This window comes from Peromyscus eremicus, chromosome 3 (genome assembly GCF_949786415.1).
Source record: "Peromyscus eremicus chromosome 3, PerEre_H2_v1, whole genome shotgun sequence".
Classification (NCBI taxonomy): domain Eukaryota; kingdom Metazoa; phylum Chordata; class Mammalia; order Rodentia; family Cricetidae; genus Peromyscus; species Peromyscus eremicus.
In genome coordinates, this window is record NC_081418.1 from 123,222,997 (window position 1) to 123,240,630 (window position 17,634).

The following is a 17,634-nucleotide window of genomic DNA, read 5'->3' on the forward strand; positions in this document are numbered from 1 at the left end:
ACACAAAGACACGCAGACACATATACTCAATTAAAAATTTAATAAAATAAATTATGGCCTCCCCAGTCCCCCCTACTATGAGGGAATATCAGTAATCAACAATACTGGCTGTGATGAGCTTTGCCAAGTGGACACAGCTGAACTTATGCAGGTGGTAGCAGTTTGGCTCAGAGGATAGTTCACACAACAGCTGAACGTCAAATCGCTTTATAGGCAATTTTCTTATTAATCTTTATGCACTTTTCTTAAGGAAAAAAATGTGGAGAAAATAAAAGCCTTCCCTAAAGATCATCTGCTACTCAGAGTGAAGCCCAAAGAAAGAACAAACAAAAGCTTTCTGACATTATCTGTTAAGGACCCAAGATACTGGCAGCCTATATGAGTTTGACATGACTGAACCTTGTTCCCTAGACAATCTGTAGGAAGTTATTCTGAGGGCAATACATCAAACCATGCTAAGATTCCATTCAATTTATCATTGAAATCAAATGTGTGAAGGTGACACAGTGGAGCTAAGAATCCAATTCTCTAATCAAAATGCCTGGGCTCCAATTTTAAATTTAACTACATGATAACGGCCAACCTAGAAGTTCTCTTCTGTTGAAGAAGGAAGAAAAAATATTTGACTTTATTTATTTGAGATTTAAATTAAAAAAATGAAAAAGATTCAATCATTTGACCTGTGGGATAACAAGGGTTGAGTCTATTAGTATTTGTAATAATGTAATTATTTCTTGTAGCATTTTTTCCTCTACCTGTTTCATAAAGAGTAAGGTTTCATAGCATACTAGCCAAGACCTCAGCCTGAGAAGGTGGAAAGAACACGATAGGGCTTACTCTAGACCAAAAATTGCATCAGTGTCTTCATTCACACGAAGTAGCCATTGTGTCTTATTCTGTGCTAGATGTAGGTGATATCAAAAGGGACAGAGTTCCAAACCTTATTGTCACAATCTTGGAAAGTCTGTACTTCATATCCTGTTTTGTTTATCAGCGATGCCTACTGAGGAGAAACCACAAGAGGGACATGTTTTAGTTGTTGACAGTTCCTAGTATTAGCTTCTGCTGAGGAACAAACATCCCACTAGGTTAGTAATTTCCAAGCAAAAACATTCATCAACCCCTCATATTAAACAAAAACTCAATCATCTACACAAATCTTCTCATACTACTGTTACATCCTGTAATTGTTTTTTGTTTTTGTTTTTGTTTTTTTGTTTTTTTACTCTTTGGGGGCCATCACTCAGCTCCTAAATAAATACACAGACACTTATTCTTACTTATGAATGACCAGCCTTACCTTGGATTGTTTCTAGCCAGCTTTACTAACTTAAATTATCTCATTTCTCTTTAATTACATTGTGCCTCTGGGCTTTTTAACCTTCCTTTATTCTATATATCCTTCTTTTTTTCTACTCTGTGCCTGGCTGTATGTCTGGGTGGCTGGCCCCTGGCATCCTCCTCTCCTCCTTTTCTCACTCCTTACTCCTCTCTCGAGCCTAGATTTCTCCTACTATTTATTCTCTCTGCCTGGCAGCCCCACCTATCCTTCTTTTCTGCCTAGCCTGGTCATTCAGCTCTTTATTAGACCAATCAGGTGTTTTGGACAGGCAAAGCAGCACAGTTTTACAGAGTTAAACAAATGCAACATAAAAGAATGCAACACCTTTGCATCATTAAACAAATATTCCACAGCATAAACAAATGTAACACATCTTAAACTAATATTCCACAATACCCAGTCCATTATGCACCACGAGGAAGGATAGAGAGAGAACATTTATGGGTTCCAAAGATTTTTTAATAAATCATCACATAAATGGAGTCACTGATGAATCAGGGCCGCAGAACAAGGACTTGGGAGCTTTGTTTCTCTCCTGGCAGCTCAGAACAGGGGCAGAAGTGGGGCTTATAAGCACAAAAATCACAAACATTTGTTACCAAGTTACAGTTACAATTTTTAACAATCAGAATTCAAAGATTAGCATCTTTCTTTGTGTGTTCCATCATTGTCAACCAACACAGAATGTAAGCCTTTCAGTTCAACCAATCAGATTCATTTGTTCTTTCTGTTGTTAAGAACAGCCATAGTGTTTTAGAGAACTAAGGGACATAACAGACTCTTTCTATTGTTTAAGGAGGAAGTTGTTCAGCCATTGAAAGGTTCTCAGCTCCTGTAGGGCTGAGGAACCTGAAATTTACTTCATCCTACAGGTAGAAGGGAGTCGGAAGTCAAAGTGGCAGTACTTAGACCCACACGCTTTTGCCTGCTTCCTTCACTAGGTTGATGAAAAAGCCACATTCCAGGACATTCTGACCTCCTGATGAAAGGAGAACATAATTAAAAAAAAGCCAAACTACCTAAACACACACAAAGAAAAAGGAATATCCTTAAAAGACATTCTTTGTATTGCTTAACTTTTATTTGTGTTTCAAAGGAGGGATCAAATGTTATGCCTCAAGCACAACAATTATACCTTAGTATTCACACTATGAATTAATATCGACCACAAACTGCAACCTACGTTTCCAAGAAATCTAGCTAGCTAAGCAATCATTGGCCTAACTCTGATACTCATTTCCCCAAACAAGCTCCACATCTGAATCTAGCTATTTCTTAACTTTGAGCATTAGTCTACATGGAGTGCATAATGATAAATCTAAAGTTTGCATCTTCAGCTGAGATCCCTCTAAGCTTTTGAGCAAAAGCAATCATTAGACAGCATGTGAAAGAGTCAGCTTTTCCTGTTTTGTGCAAAAGTCAATAAACCTTTGATCATTTAGAGTTCGTGTGCCTCAAATAACTAATTCCAGTCAGCCTTCCAATTCAATAATGCACATTTTAAAAACGCCATTCTTGCTTTGACAGATTCAGCTTTACATTGAATTGTTTGGTATTTTCTAATACTAGTCAAAATGTATCTTCTGGCTTTATGTCAGACTTTTTTTTTAAGAAGTGGAATTAGCATTCCTCCAACTTGCTGGGGAATTATGCAAGCTAATTTCTCAACTTCAAAAGAACAAATATAGATTTGGCAATTGACAAATTTTTATGCCCAGAAAACTAGTAAAAAATTATTACCTTCTGGAGCAACAAGAAATTCATGGATACCTAGAGACCAGCTCTCTGAGCTCAGACTCCCTTTTGCTTCAAAGCCAAGTATTTTGGTGCAATGATCCCTGTTTAGAAACTAAGGCAAGATCCATGGCATAGGGGACAATCTGCACAGAACATGATGACTCTTAAGATCAACCCTAAACTGGGGCATTGTCTCATCCCAGTATTTAAACCCAAACAGCCTAAACAAAAGATGGAAATGTGTGAAATTACAACAGTAAAGATGAGTCTGAGATCAGCTATGGTGGGTCCTGTTGACTTCAGAGCTAGGAAACATCACCTCTGCTCCTTACCTCAGAGTCCTTCTAACAGTCTGACAATATCTCACAAAATCATACCTCAGGAGCAATTCCATTTTCATTAACTTAAGCCTCTTCATACATGAAGGATTCATATATTCAGACAGACTCTTGAGGGAGGAATAAACAGATGATTAGTAAATAGAAAGATGATGGACAGACAGATAGATTATAATCTTGGATCTAGTTTGCTGACTGGCAGATAGCTCTCACATTGCCCTTTCAATCACTATTATCTTGATGGTATTAGCTCATTGTGACAGTCGTAACAGCCATCTTGGTTTTCTTGGAGTCAGTTGTCATTTATTATATGTTCATTTTCTTTCTGAATTTATTCATTACCTTTATTTGAGACTTAGTACTGAACCCATCTAGTTTTCTTTTTTTCATCTTAGATATTATTTTATATCACAACATTTCTATCCACATCTTTGGTCAGTTTGAACACATTAATAATAAACTAAAAGTCACAAATAATGCTTAGTTTCTTAAGGAAAGAATTCAAAGTACCTCCACTTGTTATCATTTAACCAAGAAAGAGTCCAGATTTAAACTCTTTACTTCTTTCTCCCTAAATCTTTCATCCTCCTGTTTGTTGTAGGAGTCTGAATCTGTGTCTGCTTGAAGACTTTCTTGTGTGTCCCTGAGTTTATGCATGTCTCTAAGACTATCTGTGTCTGTCCCAAACAAGGTACTTTGCTCTGTAACATTGAACAGCCCAGAAAGCATCACATGGGGAAGGAATGGAGGATTCAGCACTATTTAAAATGGCTTAACAAGGACCAAGTCACTGATTCCAACTGACCCAACTGTAGGTAACAGGAAGTGAACTGAGACACTGGGCATGGCTTGAGCATATATAAGATCTCAAAGCCCGCCTCCACAGTGGCTCACTTCCTTCAACAAGGCCACATCCACTCCAACAAAGCCACACCTCCTAATAGTGCCACTCTTTTTGGAGGCCATTGTCTTTTAAACCACCACAGACTCCAATTAACCCAGCAAGCAAACAGTACTACAAAAATCATTCTTTATCAAGTAATATTCATGTTACATTTAACATTTATGGTATATATTCATTTTATAAGACTGCTTTCCATCTATTTTTTATCTTCTCTTTTCAGCAAATGATACACATGTATTTTATCTGAGTCAGGAGCATGGAAAAGTACGTAATTTAAGACTGCAGCTATGCATTACCATAGGCTGTAGAAGTTCCAATGCATGTATGGTTGGTTGTTACATTGTTCTTTTAAAGGTGAGTTAAACAAACAGGCTGAGTACACACTAGGACAGCAGTCCTCAGTCTTAAGTGACTTCAGAGTGTATTATTAACTCTGACTGTGAGGTCCATCAAAAGTTCCAGGCTCAGAATGTAAGAAATAGTTTCAGAACATTGCATCACTACAATCTCTGCAATTTTTTTGAATTGAGACTTTTTCTTTTTTTTTTTTAGTTATTTTTCCATGGTCTTCTTTAGCTTTCTGAGAATACTGGAGAGAGATAATCTAGTCTTTGCTCAGTGTAGTCCATGGTTTGTGCTTCCTCAGGAATAGTCTCTTGATAATTTCCTATTTGTCATGGATAAGTCATATTTTCTTATTTATTTAGATGGTTCGTGTTTGTCAAAAATGGACACTCTGGGTATTTCCTATACAAACAAAAATGAAAAAAAATAAGAAACTAATGAAATGCAAAAAATAAACAGAAAAGGAAGCAAAACAAAGGGGGGGAATACACTGTGGCCTGACAAGCCGGCTTTGTGCCAAACACCCTCAGTGTTTAGCTGTGCCATTCAGAACTCTGCCTTAACGCTCATTTCCTCTTCACTCTGAAGCCAAAGCCTAGTCAGGGATGAAAAACATAATCTTCTCAGATCTTCTGTAAGCACATGACCCCATTGTGAGCTTGTGTGTGCCTTTCTAGGCTCCTTGTACACATGGTAACTTTACAAGCCCCCTGGTCTCTACAATAAGTCACTCTCTGGCTCTCCAGCACCCGGGGTCCCAGAATGCTCACTGTTTTCCTCAATGCTTTTTTGTCCTGGTGGAAAGGACTTCATATTTAGTTTCTACTGAGTTTCAGAAACATGAAGTTTCACCACCCATGTATAATTCCAAAATAGTTGAAAGAAAAGGAAGTCTCTTGTAACAGTTCACTAAATCAAAATACATAGACATAATTCCTTGGAGACAAAACTCATTTTGCCTTTTCTAGAACTAAGCATGCACACTAAGAATGCAGATTGCTGTTTTTTAGACTTCTACTATCCCAGAAAGAGGGATACGGCATGGAGACGTTAAAAGGAAGAAAGGAAGGGAGAGAGGGAGAAAGAGAGAGAGAGAGAGAGAGAGAGAGAGAGAGAGAGAGAGAGAGAGAGAGAGAGGGAGGGAGGAAGGGAGGGAGGGAGGTTGTGGAGGGAGTAAGAACAGGCTGATGGTGTGGTACACCATGTTACAGTGCTTTCTCTTCACTGACCTCCTCCCCGCTGCAATTGCCTTTTTGGTTGTTGGTGGTGGTGGTGGTGGTGGTGGTGGTGGTTTTTTGTTTTACCACCTTTCATGGTCCTTATAAGACTGGTTCTTGGTCTTTGCAAATTCTCTTTGGTGTTTCTGAACAGGTATGGTTATCAGAGGTCCCTTCCCTGCCATTTGGCAGATGTCATTTCTGATTGTCATTTTGTACCTTTAAAAGAGATTTCCCTTCTTCTTAGAATAATTGTAAGTTTACAAAAAAAATTGCAAAGAAAGTACAGGAAATTCCTGCATCCTCCCTGGTTCCTTCCCCAGCATCCACAGCTCATTACCAAATTGCATTGGTGTGGTGCATCTGTTACAATTATCAATATGTTAATTATCACTCACTCTGTATGTTCTGAGGAATTCAACAAATGTAAGTCTCTAAGTCCTGGTAAGCACCTCACAGTATCCATAGATTTGAACTCTTCAAAATGGCACATCTTGGAATCATTCATACATGTTGGCTTTTTCTATGTGGCTATATACATTTGAATCTCCATGCATTTTGTAGCTTGAGAGTTTATGCAGCATTAAATAGTATCCAGTTGTGTGAATGCACTTTTTTTTGACCATTTGGCTTCCAAGAACATCTTGATTGCTTCCAGTTTTTGGCAATTACAAACAACGCTGCCGTCACCCTCCATGCTCAGGTTTTTGGACAGAGTTGTTATCCAAATGAGTTGAAACCTAAGTAGTTTCTAGATCTCACAGTAATACTTTTTAGTTTGTAACCAACTGTCAAATTGTTTCTCGAACTCTTCATACAAGTCTGAATTGGCACCAGCAAAACCAAGTGCTTCCTTTGCTCCATGTCTCTGTCAGCATCTGGTACTGCTGGCATTCTGGACTTCAGCCATTCTAATAAGTAAATAATAGCATCATGCTGCTGCTTACATTTTAAGCTACTAGCCAAAAGTGATGCAGCGCATCATTCCATGAGCTTATCTGCCATCCGTAATGCCTCTTTGGTACAGTAATGAAGTTTCTTACCTATTTTCTAATTGGGTTGTTTTATAATTTGAGTGACACAATTTTTTTCTATTTCTGATACCAGTCCCTTATCTGTTTACAAATCTGTTCTTCCAATCTGTCTTACATTTTCATTTACCTAACAATGTCCTTTTAGAATAGAATGTTTTTATTCTAGTGAAGTCTATTTTCTCCATTTTTTCATGGAAACTGTGTTTCAGGTGTTGGGATCTAAAGTCACTACCAAAGCCAAAGTCACCTAGTTTCTTTTTCTTTATGCTATCTTCTAGGGCTTAGAGTTCCTCATACACCAATATTTAGGAACCATTTGAATTTGCTTGTGTGAAAGGCATCAGGTCAACATCTAGGTCCTGGGATCTTTACCTTTGTTTGGCGGCTGTTGGGCTTTGTTGGGGTTTGCTGTTGCCTGTTCTCTGTGTGTGAATGCCTACTTGTTCCAGTGCTTACAGTTCATTCAATTTAGCAAAACAACAACAACAAAAAACACCCAGATGGCCTTTGTTCTCAGGCAAAATTGTTCTGTAGAATTGTAGGTGCATTATATGAAGCCTATACTTGCCACAGGTCCCATTTACTAAGAGAGCTAAAAATAAAAAAAAGTACAGTGAATTATCAAAGCAACAAATTAGGGATATAAAGGAGCCATTGTGATATCTTGGAATCAATACAGAGATATCTTTGTGGCCTTCTATCTCCACGCACTTCTTTTCAGACCAGGAAACAACAATTAAGTTCAGCAGGTGTCTTGCTCAGAAATTTCCCTCCAGGCTGCCAATAACTGGTCAGTAGAATTAACCCATACCCTTGGGATTTCGTATTTGTTTTTTCTCTATTGTGATAAAGACCAAGACCAAAACTAAACTGGGGAGATAAGGATTTATTTAGTTTACAATTATGAATCACAGTCCATCATAGAAATAAGCCAGGACAGGAAATCAAGGAGGCAGGAGCTAAAGCAAAAACCATGGAGAAACGTTGCTTAATGGCTTTCTCTTCCTGGCTTGTTCAGCTAGCTTCCTTTTATATCCTTGGCCTACTTGCCTAGGTATGGCCCCATCTACAGTGGCCTGGACCTTCTTATATCAATTAGCAATCAATATCATGTCTCACAGATACTACCACAAGTTAATCTGATGGAAGCAATTCTTCCATTGAGGTGACTAAGTTTGTGTTGATAGTTGACCATAATATCCTAATATTTAATTGTAGTAACTCTAACTATCCTTTAGGGCTCTCTTGTCTCCACTCAAAAAGGGGTGTGCAGGAAGAATAAAACATCCTATCAGTGAAGCCATGAACTTGGCCTAACAGATCTTTGCCACAAAGTCTACACAAACACACTTTTACAAAAACCCTTACTTTCTATCACACTCATACTGGTATTATGGGGCCGTTCAAAGAGACAATTCTTCGAGGCAAATGAGCTGGAGTTAGAGATATAGCTCAGCAATTAAGAGCATGCACTGTTCTTACAGAGAACCCAAATTTGGTTCCCAGTTCCCATGTCAGATAACACATAACCACCTGTCACTCCAGCTCAGGGGGTTTAACAACTTCTCTGGCCTCTGTAGACACCTGCACTCCTATGTACATACCTACACAAAAATATACTTTCATACACACACACACAGAGAGAGAGAGAGAGAGAGAGAGAGAGAGAGAGAGAGAGAGAGAGAGAGAGAGGAGACAGACAGACAAGAGACAGAAACAGAGATGGACAGACACAGAGATACACAGAGACATAGAGAGAGAAAGAGAATCACCAAATATTTTCTTAAAAAACTGGGAAGTTAACCCATAAGACAACCTGCAGTTTTGCCAGCACTCCAGTTAAAGGGTCCTTCTTTTATTTCAGACTGTTGAGAGTGTTGAGAGCCTGTTCTAAATCCATTCACAACCAGATGTGCCCTGATATAATACAGATCTATGGCAGCATTCTTGGCTGAAAACAGTAGAGCAAAATGATCAATAAGCCAACATCTCCAACTCATATCACTAGCAGTTTCACATTTAGGCATCTGCCTCTGCAATACTATTTGCTAATGATCTCTTCTGCCTTTAACACTTTACAACAATATTCTCTGGATATGTATTTTCCCAAGGCTCTGCACACAGCTGTATATCGCCTCAGCCCATGACAAGTGAGTGTGCCAGTGCTCCCCCATGCACTCTCAGATAATGAATACTAGCATGCTGCCTGGAGCTAAGCAGACCTGCATGGTGTATCCTCCACTGTAGCCTCACCTACCTGTTCTGTGTCTAACAAAAGGCTGTGGACCACAATGGCTGACAAGAGAGATGCAATCATAGCACTGGACTTACTAATGCTCCATATCTGTCATGAAAATGATAGAGGGCAGCTCAAAGAGCCATTTAGGAAATAGTTGAGAAACAGAGGCTGAAGATCAGCAGATAAGTAGGCTGTAAGGGGCTAGGGGCAGGCCACTGACACTGAGAAGATTGATGTGAACCTAACTCCAGCAAACAGAATGGATTTACCACTGCATCCATAGCAAGTATGTATACCCAGAGCCCAAGGCTTGTCAGAACCTGACAAGACAAAAGCTAAGCAGAAGAATTGCTGAAAATATATAGTGTTGGGAGGCCATTCTATAGATTTGTGCTACAAACTGTCAAGAATAATCAATGACTAGTGGTTACTGCACTTGTGTATGAGGTCACAGAGTCTCAGCAAACACTATTTTGTACTGTCAAGTTCCATGGGAAGAACTATATGCTGATGACTATATTAGAGTAATTAATGTTACCTGCTGTGACAAACAACTTCTTGAGCTTAGTGGATGAATTGAATAAGAGTATATTCTGGCTTACAGCGGGTGCTCCCAACAAGCATCTCTATTTCAGGATTTTCTTCCTTGAAAAAAAGTAAATTGAAGGGTTCCCAATGTTTTCACTTCTGTACTATGCTCTTCAAGAGACTGGAGCCTGTTGCTTCTGGTCAGGCAGACAAGAAAAGTGAGGAGGATGGAGATGCATACACTGTTCATGGCTAGGCCTGGAAAGAAGCATGATAGTCTACATGCTTCTGTTAAGAATTGGTAGTGGGACCCAGTCAAGATCTAAGCCAGGATGGGGCTATAAAGAGAGCTCAGCAGTTAAGAACACTGACTGCTCTCCCAGAGAACCCAAATTCAATTCCCAGCACCCACATGACATATAGCTGGGAGTTTTCCTGTGTCCAACCTGGCCAGCAATCAGGACAAATCTCTCCCACTTGCATTCCCCATTTAAACACACAGAGGCTTATATTAATTATAACTGCTTGGCCATTAGCTCAGGCTTATTACTGACTAGTGCTTACACTTAAATTAACCCATAAATTTTATCTATGTTTAGCCATGTGGATTGGTACCTTTTCTCAGTTCTGCCTTGTCATCTTGCTTCTTCTGTGTCTGGCTGGCGGCTCCTGACTTAGCCTTCCTCTTTCCAGAATTCTCCTTATCTGCTTGCCCTACCTATACTTCCTGCCTGGATACTGGTAAATCAGCATTTTGTTTATTAACCAATCAGAGCAACTCGTATTCACAGCATACAGAACAACATCCCACCACACTTCTACTTTTCTGTCTAATCAAAAAGGAAGGTTTTAACTTTAACATGGTAAAATTACATATAGCAAAACAGTTTTCAAGCAAAAATTACAGTTACAATATCTAGTCTATTTGCATTTGGCAAAATTAAAGAAAATATTCTCTCTATTCTATATTTATGAGTCTAAAGTTTCATATCTAATTTATCTTTTATCATACCAAGGAAAATTATAGATATCTAGTCTTCAGCTACATTAAAGACTCCAGAAGGATATAATAATACCTAAGTAAACAGGAAGTGCATTGTAAGCAAGTTCCAAAATTCTGGAAATGACAGAGACAGCTGCCTGCCTGGACAGTCATCTAAAGTTCTTCTGTAATGTTGGGGCATCCATCTTCAGCCTTCAGGCCTAGAGTATCTTAGTCACTTCTTTCTGTGTCCTGTAGAATGTCTGGAAGTCTCTTCTGTGAAGTAGAAACCAAAAAGGACCATTTTGCCTTGCAAAGTTCAGTGGTCACCTCCCTATGGGTACTGCTTGTACATTTTATACAACATACTGTCAAGCAGTCGAAGCAAGTGCACTTTTTTGCCCAGTGGCTAACTTTTGCCACAAAGAAAGCAAACTCCATAGTGAGTTCCTTCAATGCCCATTATCTTTTCTGAAGTAAAATGGTGCTGCCAGGAATAGATATGTCTCAATGTCCAGAAAGTTAAAGTTCTTAAAATATTTTAAAGGCCATATTCTGTAGGTCTTTGAAGTGTTTGAAGATTACCTACCCAATTGAAATATATCTATGAATACCTAGAAAATTTAACTAACATGACTATAAGTTTGATTATCATAGATGACTAATTATTTATCTCTATTTCTTAATTATACATTACAGTTTCAAATAGATAGCACAAACATAATACCTCAAACAAGAATAGAAATATACATACAGTATAACAAAATTAACTTTAAATTTATAGTAAACTAAAATCTATAGCAATTTAAAACATTTTACACAAGTTGTTGCTCTTTAAATATAGATTCAATAATCTACCCTTTTATCCTATCTTATCTATATTCTATATTTCTATATCATATTCCCCTTTCTTCTTTCAGAAAGAGATTGACTATGACCAATAACAATTTGTAACCAACAACCTAAACAAAGACAAACATCCATAATCCATTTTTGGGGAATGTGGGCATAGTGTTCTAGGCTACTTCCTACTAACAGGGGGCACTGGTAGTCTTATAGAGAGCCTGAGAAAATTTGAGGTAATGATCAAGTCCTGGGAATACTGGTTGTAACCTTTGTTGATAGGTATCATTTGTTAAGGTTGAGGAGTTCTGGCTTGATCAAATCTGATCCATCTTAACCTGGAACAAATCCACAGCCTCTTGCTTCCTGTGGAAACAAAAGCAGGGCCTCCTTTCCAAAGCAACATATCCTTAGATCCAAATTTTAAAGTCAAAATACCTTTAAAATATACATATTGGTTTAACTTGGTAGCCTTTACAATCAAATGCCTTTCTGCAGTTAAAGATCCCAAAGAAAATATAATCCAGACTCTCTGTGTGGTTTTCATCTTTATGTGGCTTATTCTTTATATTACTTTTACTTTCTGTTTAAAGACTTTATTTTTTAAAGCTTTCTATTTCTTTATATAACTGTCTATATTCCTTTTCTTCTCTCTTCCAAGCCTATGTATATTTTTATACATATTGTAAATCATTTAGAGGTTTATTTCATCTGAATCTGTTTTATTGTGAATCTATTGCTTTAAACTGCAGCATGACTAAGAATGAAATGGCAGATTGTGGGATGTTGTTCTGTATGCTGTGAATATGTGTTGCTTTGATTGTTTGATAAATAAAACACTGATTGGCCAGTAGTTGGGCAGGAAGTATAGACAGGGCAAGCAGACAAGGAGAAATTTGGGGAAGAGGAAGGCTGAGTCAGGAGCCACCAGCCAGACGCAGAAAAAGCAAGATGACAAGGCAGAACTGAGAAAAGGTGTCAATCCACATGGCAAAACATAGATAATAATTATGGGTTAGTTTAAGTGTGAGAGCTAGTCAGTAATAAGCCTGAGCTAATGGCCAAACAGTTATAATTAATATAAGCTTTCGAATGATTATTGTATAAGCAGGCTGCAGGACTATGGGAACTGGTGGGACTAGAGAAACCTTCAGACTACAATGGGAGCTCACAATTGTCTGTAACTCCAGGGTCCAACACCTTCACACAGACATATATGCAGGCAAAACACAAATGCAAACAAAAACAAATAAATTATACTTTAAAAAAGATCCAAACCAGGCAAGAAATACCCAATTCCTATCTGCCAAGTAGGAAATAAAACAGTGTGGGGGACATCCCGGTGATGTTCCTGCCACAAATCCACCTGTAATTTTTCTCCTTCCTACTACTAAACACCCAGTGAGTTTGGTGCCCTGTAAGTGCCAAACACTGTCCGGAACCAAGACCATAGAAACAAAGAGGAGACATTTTAACAACAGGTAAATTCCATGTTCTATCCCAATTGTTCAATGATAACATCCATGTTGCAGGGAGAAAAAACATAGATAGGAAAAGATTTAATTGAAAAGGAAAGTTGTGGTCTAGGGAGATGTCTATGTAGGTAGAGTATTTGCTGTGCAAGCATGAGAACCTGAATTGGGATCCCCATCACCTGCATAAAAACCCAGATGTGCCTATAATCCCACAGCTGGAGAGACAATAACTGGAAGATACCAGTCTAACCTAATCAACCAGCTCCAGGATTAGTGAGAGGTCCTGCCTCAAAAAAAAAAAAAATACAGTGGAGAGTAATAGAAAAATAATCTTGTTGTCAGTCTCTGGCCTGCACTTCTACATGTACAAACACATCTACACACATGTATGCAACATACACACACACACTAAAAATAAATAAGTAACTTTAAGAAGCATTGTGATTTCAGTTTTAAACATATCCAGTGTGGTGTCAAATAGATATGACCATGTAGAATTGAAAGCTGGGGAAAAAGGTATAAGTGGACATCCAAATTCAGGACAAATCAAAAAATAAATTTTGAAAAAGGAAATTGAATGAAGTCATCCAGGGAGAATGTAAAGAAGGAGAAGATGAGTTTTCCCAGGCTTGAACCTCACAGGTGAGAAGGGCATCCCAGGGGAGCCATGGAGATCAACATCTGAGATGGTGTATCCTTGCAAGTCACTGGTGAGGCAAGAGAGCAGTTTCAGCAACCTAAGAGCTGAGGCAGGGAGCCTGGGTAGAAGAAAAAACCCAAGACCTTGAAAGTCCAAGACTCTTCAAGATCTTGGATACAAAGGCAAGAGAAAGGCAGACCTGGATCCCAGGAAACTTAAAGACAAAGGGAATTCAGCTTTGCTTTGCTTTTAAGTAGGGCAGAACTCCTAAGTGTTTACAAGTAGTTGGGAAAGCCCTCATGGACTGAGAGAGGCTGAGGATCCCTGGCAGAATCAAGAAGCTCTTTAACTTCTTAACAGCAAATTAAAGGAATACACGCCCATCTGAACAACCAGAGTTAGTACAAAATGAAGCCTGCCTGTCTTCTTCCAGGACTCATACAAGTCTCAGAGGACATAGCCGTCGTCTGCTCTAGTATTTATCCTTAGTGCTAATTACCTTCTATTACTTATTATGTTTCTTGTACATTCTCCTTTGTGTTAAAATTTAATTCCCACAAAGGGCAAATGTTTGTTTTTTAATCTTTTTCTCACTACATGCAGGTAATACATGCTCAATAAATATATGTTGAATAAACAAATAGTGGACATACTTTTCTATACATAATAATGGGATCTTACAATATACAGTATTTGGGAATAGTTCTCCTCAGCATAACATAGCTAAATCACTGCATAGAAGTCTAACTTATTCATTTTAACAGTTATGCAAAATGACTGTAGCCAGATTTATTTAAGTAATTCTTTACTGATAAATCTTGCAACTGCTTCTAAACTTTAAGTCTTTACATGCATTATATTTTATACTTCCTTAAGGGAACATTTCAATAGGATAAAGTTCTGAATGTCGAATTATTAAGTCCAGGATGACACATATTAAAATATTGGCAATACATTTTAAGATTGGCTTTAATCAGCCTGTATTTTCCGCACCTGGTTTATGAGGATAGAGAGGAGCCATAACAGACCAGATCTGAGCAAAAGTGGAGAACTTCAGAATAGGAAATTTGGACAAGGCTGTAAGAAAGGGACTAAAGGACATCCAGGGCTGAGGATCTGGGTGTGGTTTCCGAAACCTACATAAAAAATGCCAAGTCTCTTGTACAAGCGTGCAATCTTGGAACTAGGGCGGTAAAGCCAGGAAATCCTTGGGGCTTGCTGGCCAGCACCATTGTCTAATGGTGAGCTCCAGGCTCATGAGAAATGTTGTTTCAACATCAACAAACAATACTTTGGGCAGCAGCTGAGGAAAGATGCTCAAGATTGACCCCTGCCCTCTGCATACATGCACATGCACTCAAGCTCACCACCACCCCCTTAGGTGAGGAAGGCACCTACAGAGTCATCAGAAGAAGAAGAACAGGGAGGAAACGGTCCTCTGAAATGAACAGACACTACTGTCTTTTAGGAACTCATTCTCTCTCTCTCTCTCTCTCTCTCTCTCTCTCTCTCTCTCTCTCTCTCTCTCTCTCTCTCTCTCTCCAGGGCTGCAGAGAACTGGCAACACAAACTGGAGAGACTATTTAGTATTCTGTCCCTGGACCACCCCTTTCCCACTGCTGTGTGCCAAAAGCCACCAGGGCTCCCTGTCTCCCTTTAAACACGTAATTAACATTCTCAGTGGGGTGAGCTGTGCATAGTCCTTGCAGATGGCTGCTTCCTGTCTAGTTAGCCCCCATGCCGGCTCTGGCATGATATGCCAAACAACGACCAGCTTTCTTTTGCTTTAATTAAGGGAGTCTTTCAGCTCTGCTACTTTCAATCTGTGCTGAGCACCTACTATGTGCCAGACGCCACACACACAGAAATAAGTCAGACAAGATTCTGAAATGCCAACCTGTGTGTAACTACAGAGCAATGTTTTAAACATGAGACACGGCACATGCAAAGTGCTCTGAGGAGCTTTAGGGGCTGAGGAAAAGAGGCAGTCATTCTGCCTTGTAGAATCAGGATGTGTTTGTTTGAGGCTGAGACACCATAGTCCAATAAGAAGCACTGGCTGAGTGTGAATAGCACTGATTCCCAACAGCGGAGGAGATGGCCCAGTGTGTGTAAAGTGCTTGCTGCACAAGTGTGAAGACTTTGAATCCCCACAACTTGGGTAAAAGTTGCATGCAGCAGCTCCAGAAGCTATAATTTCAGTGCTCCAAAAGAGAGATGAAGAGCCCGGAGATGCCCTGCAAGTTCACAGGCCAGCAAGCCTGGAATACAAAGTGAATGAACAACAAAGAAATGCTGCCTCAAAGAAGGTGGAAGGGGAGGGTCAACCTCTGACCTCTATATACCCACTGTGATGTGCAACCTACATTCACACACATGCAGGCAAACATGAGTGTACTCACACAAAACAAATCATCATCATCATCATCATCATCATCATCACCTGCTTCCCAGATCCAAGTGTAGTGATGGTCATTTGTAATGGCCAAGTTAATATTATTAGCCTCATAGTATAGCTGAGACAGCAGAGACAAGGGTATTGAGTCAATTTTAATTGGCAGAGTCGGTGTGAACATACTGTTAAAACACATTCTCTTTACAGTGTGCACATTGTCTTCTACTTTTACAACTAGGTCCCATGGTGACTAAAATATCATGGGCTAACAATGCATCCTGACCATGAGAGGTGTTCTGGAAGATTGTTGTGACAAGTCCAAAGTTATCCTCATCAGCTCCTTCTTTCCATGCTAATCTACTTTCTTCTTCAGCCTCCCACATGAATTTGTTATACGTGTTATGCTCAGGGCCTTGTGAGAAGGCAGAGCACACACTGCACTGTAGAAGGTGGTCTACATAATTTGATTTGACACACCCTGGGTCTGAGACCTGCATCCAAAGCTTTCTGGGATGCAGGTGGAAGTGTGAGTCTGAATCCTTGGAACTTTGGGATTATCTGCAATCATTAAGCATTGATCCTGTTCTGAACACTGCTGTGACTTCCAAAATCCTTAACAGCCTTGGGGAAGCTCAGAGGAAGAAAAAACTTCTTATTTTCAGTTACCAGGTAGAAAAACAAAACCCTACCCAGTAGTTTTCATTGCTTTTCTCTCTGTCTCCATGAAGAATGAATATTTCACCAAGAGTCTCAAAGAAAAGATCCACCCTGAGGTTGTAATTGAAAGAAAGTATGTCTCTTTAAAATTACAAGTAAGTAAATATAACCAATGTGGAGCTAAAAGATGAAGCATGCAACCTACATGGCCATGAAAGCTGCATTATTAAGAACCTTGTGGCATGTATTTAGCCCTACATAGCCTCTTGCAGCATATAAATCAACAACCAAGTATTCACTCACCATCCAAAGGCAGTTGGTCAAATCCCACAAGGCATTTCCATAATAACGGTTTTCTATATGCCTGCTCTCTACCAGAAATTATGGGTTTCATAAAAAGTAATAGCAGCATGATTTTAGTTAAAAACCAATTTACATTCTGCATTTCTGTTCAATAGTCTAGCTGATTGAGGCCTTTAAGGGCAACTCTCGTCCTATGGCGCTGGAACTCATTAAGTAAAACCATGAATTGTGAAAAAAAATGGTTACACACTTGCTTTATAAGTTCCTTAAATATTATTTACCTTTTACACTGGCTTAAACTATCAAGTAGATATATTGCAACTGAATTTTATACACATCAAGTAGCAGCTGCCTCAGTTAACATATAATAGCAGTCTAGCCTCTGTTTGCGACCATCAGCTGACACCACTGTCCCCAGATGTGCAAAGAGCCTATTTCCAAGAATGGCCACATGGATCTGGGAGAGGATAGGAAAAAAATCAGTGGAGTACTGCTTACCCAGGCAAAAGGAAAGAAACAAGTTCAGCAATTACCTCTCTTCCTACTGCTCATGGTCATTATTCATTACCTCAAATTCTTGTCAACTCTGTAACTTTCTCCAGCTAGAACTACTTCATTTACTGTGAATTTGTCACTATCCCCGCCCTCTTTGATC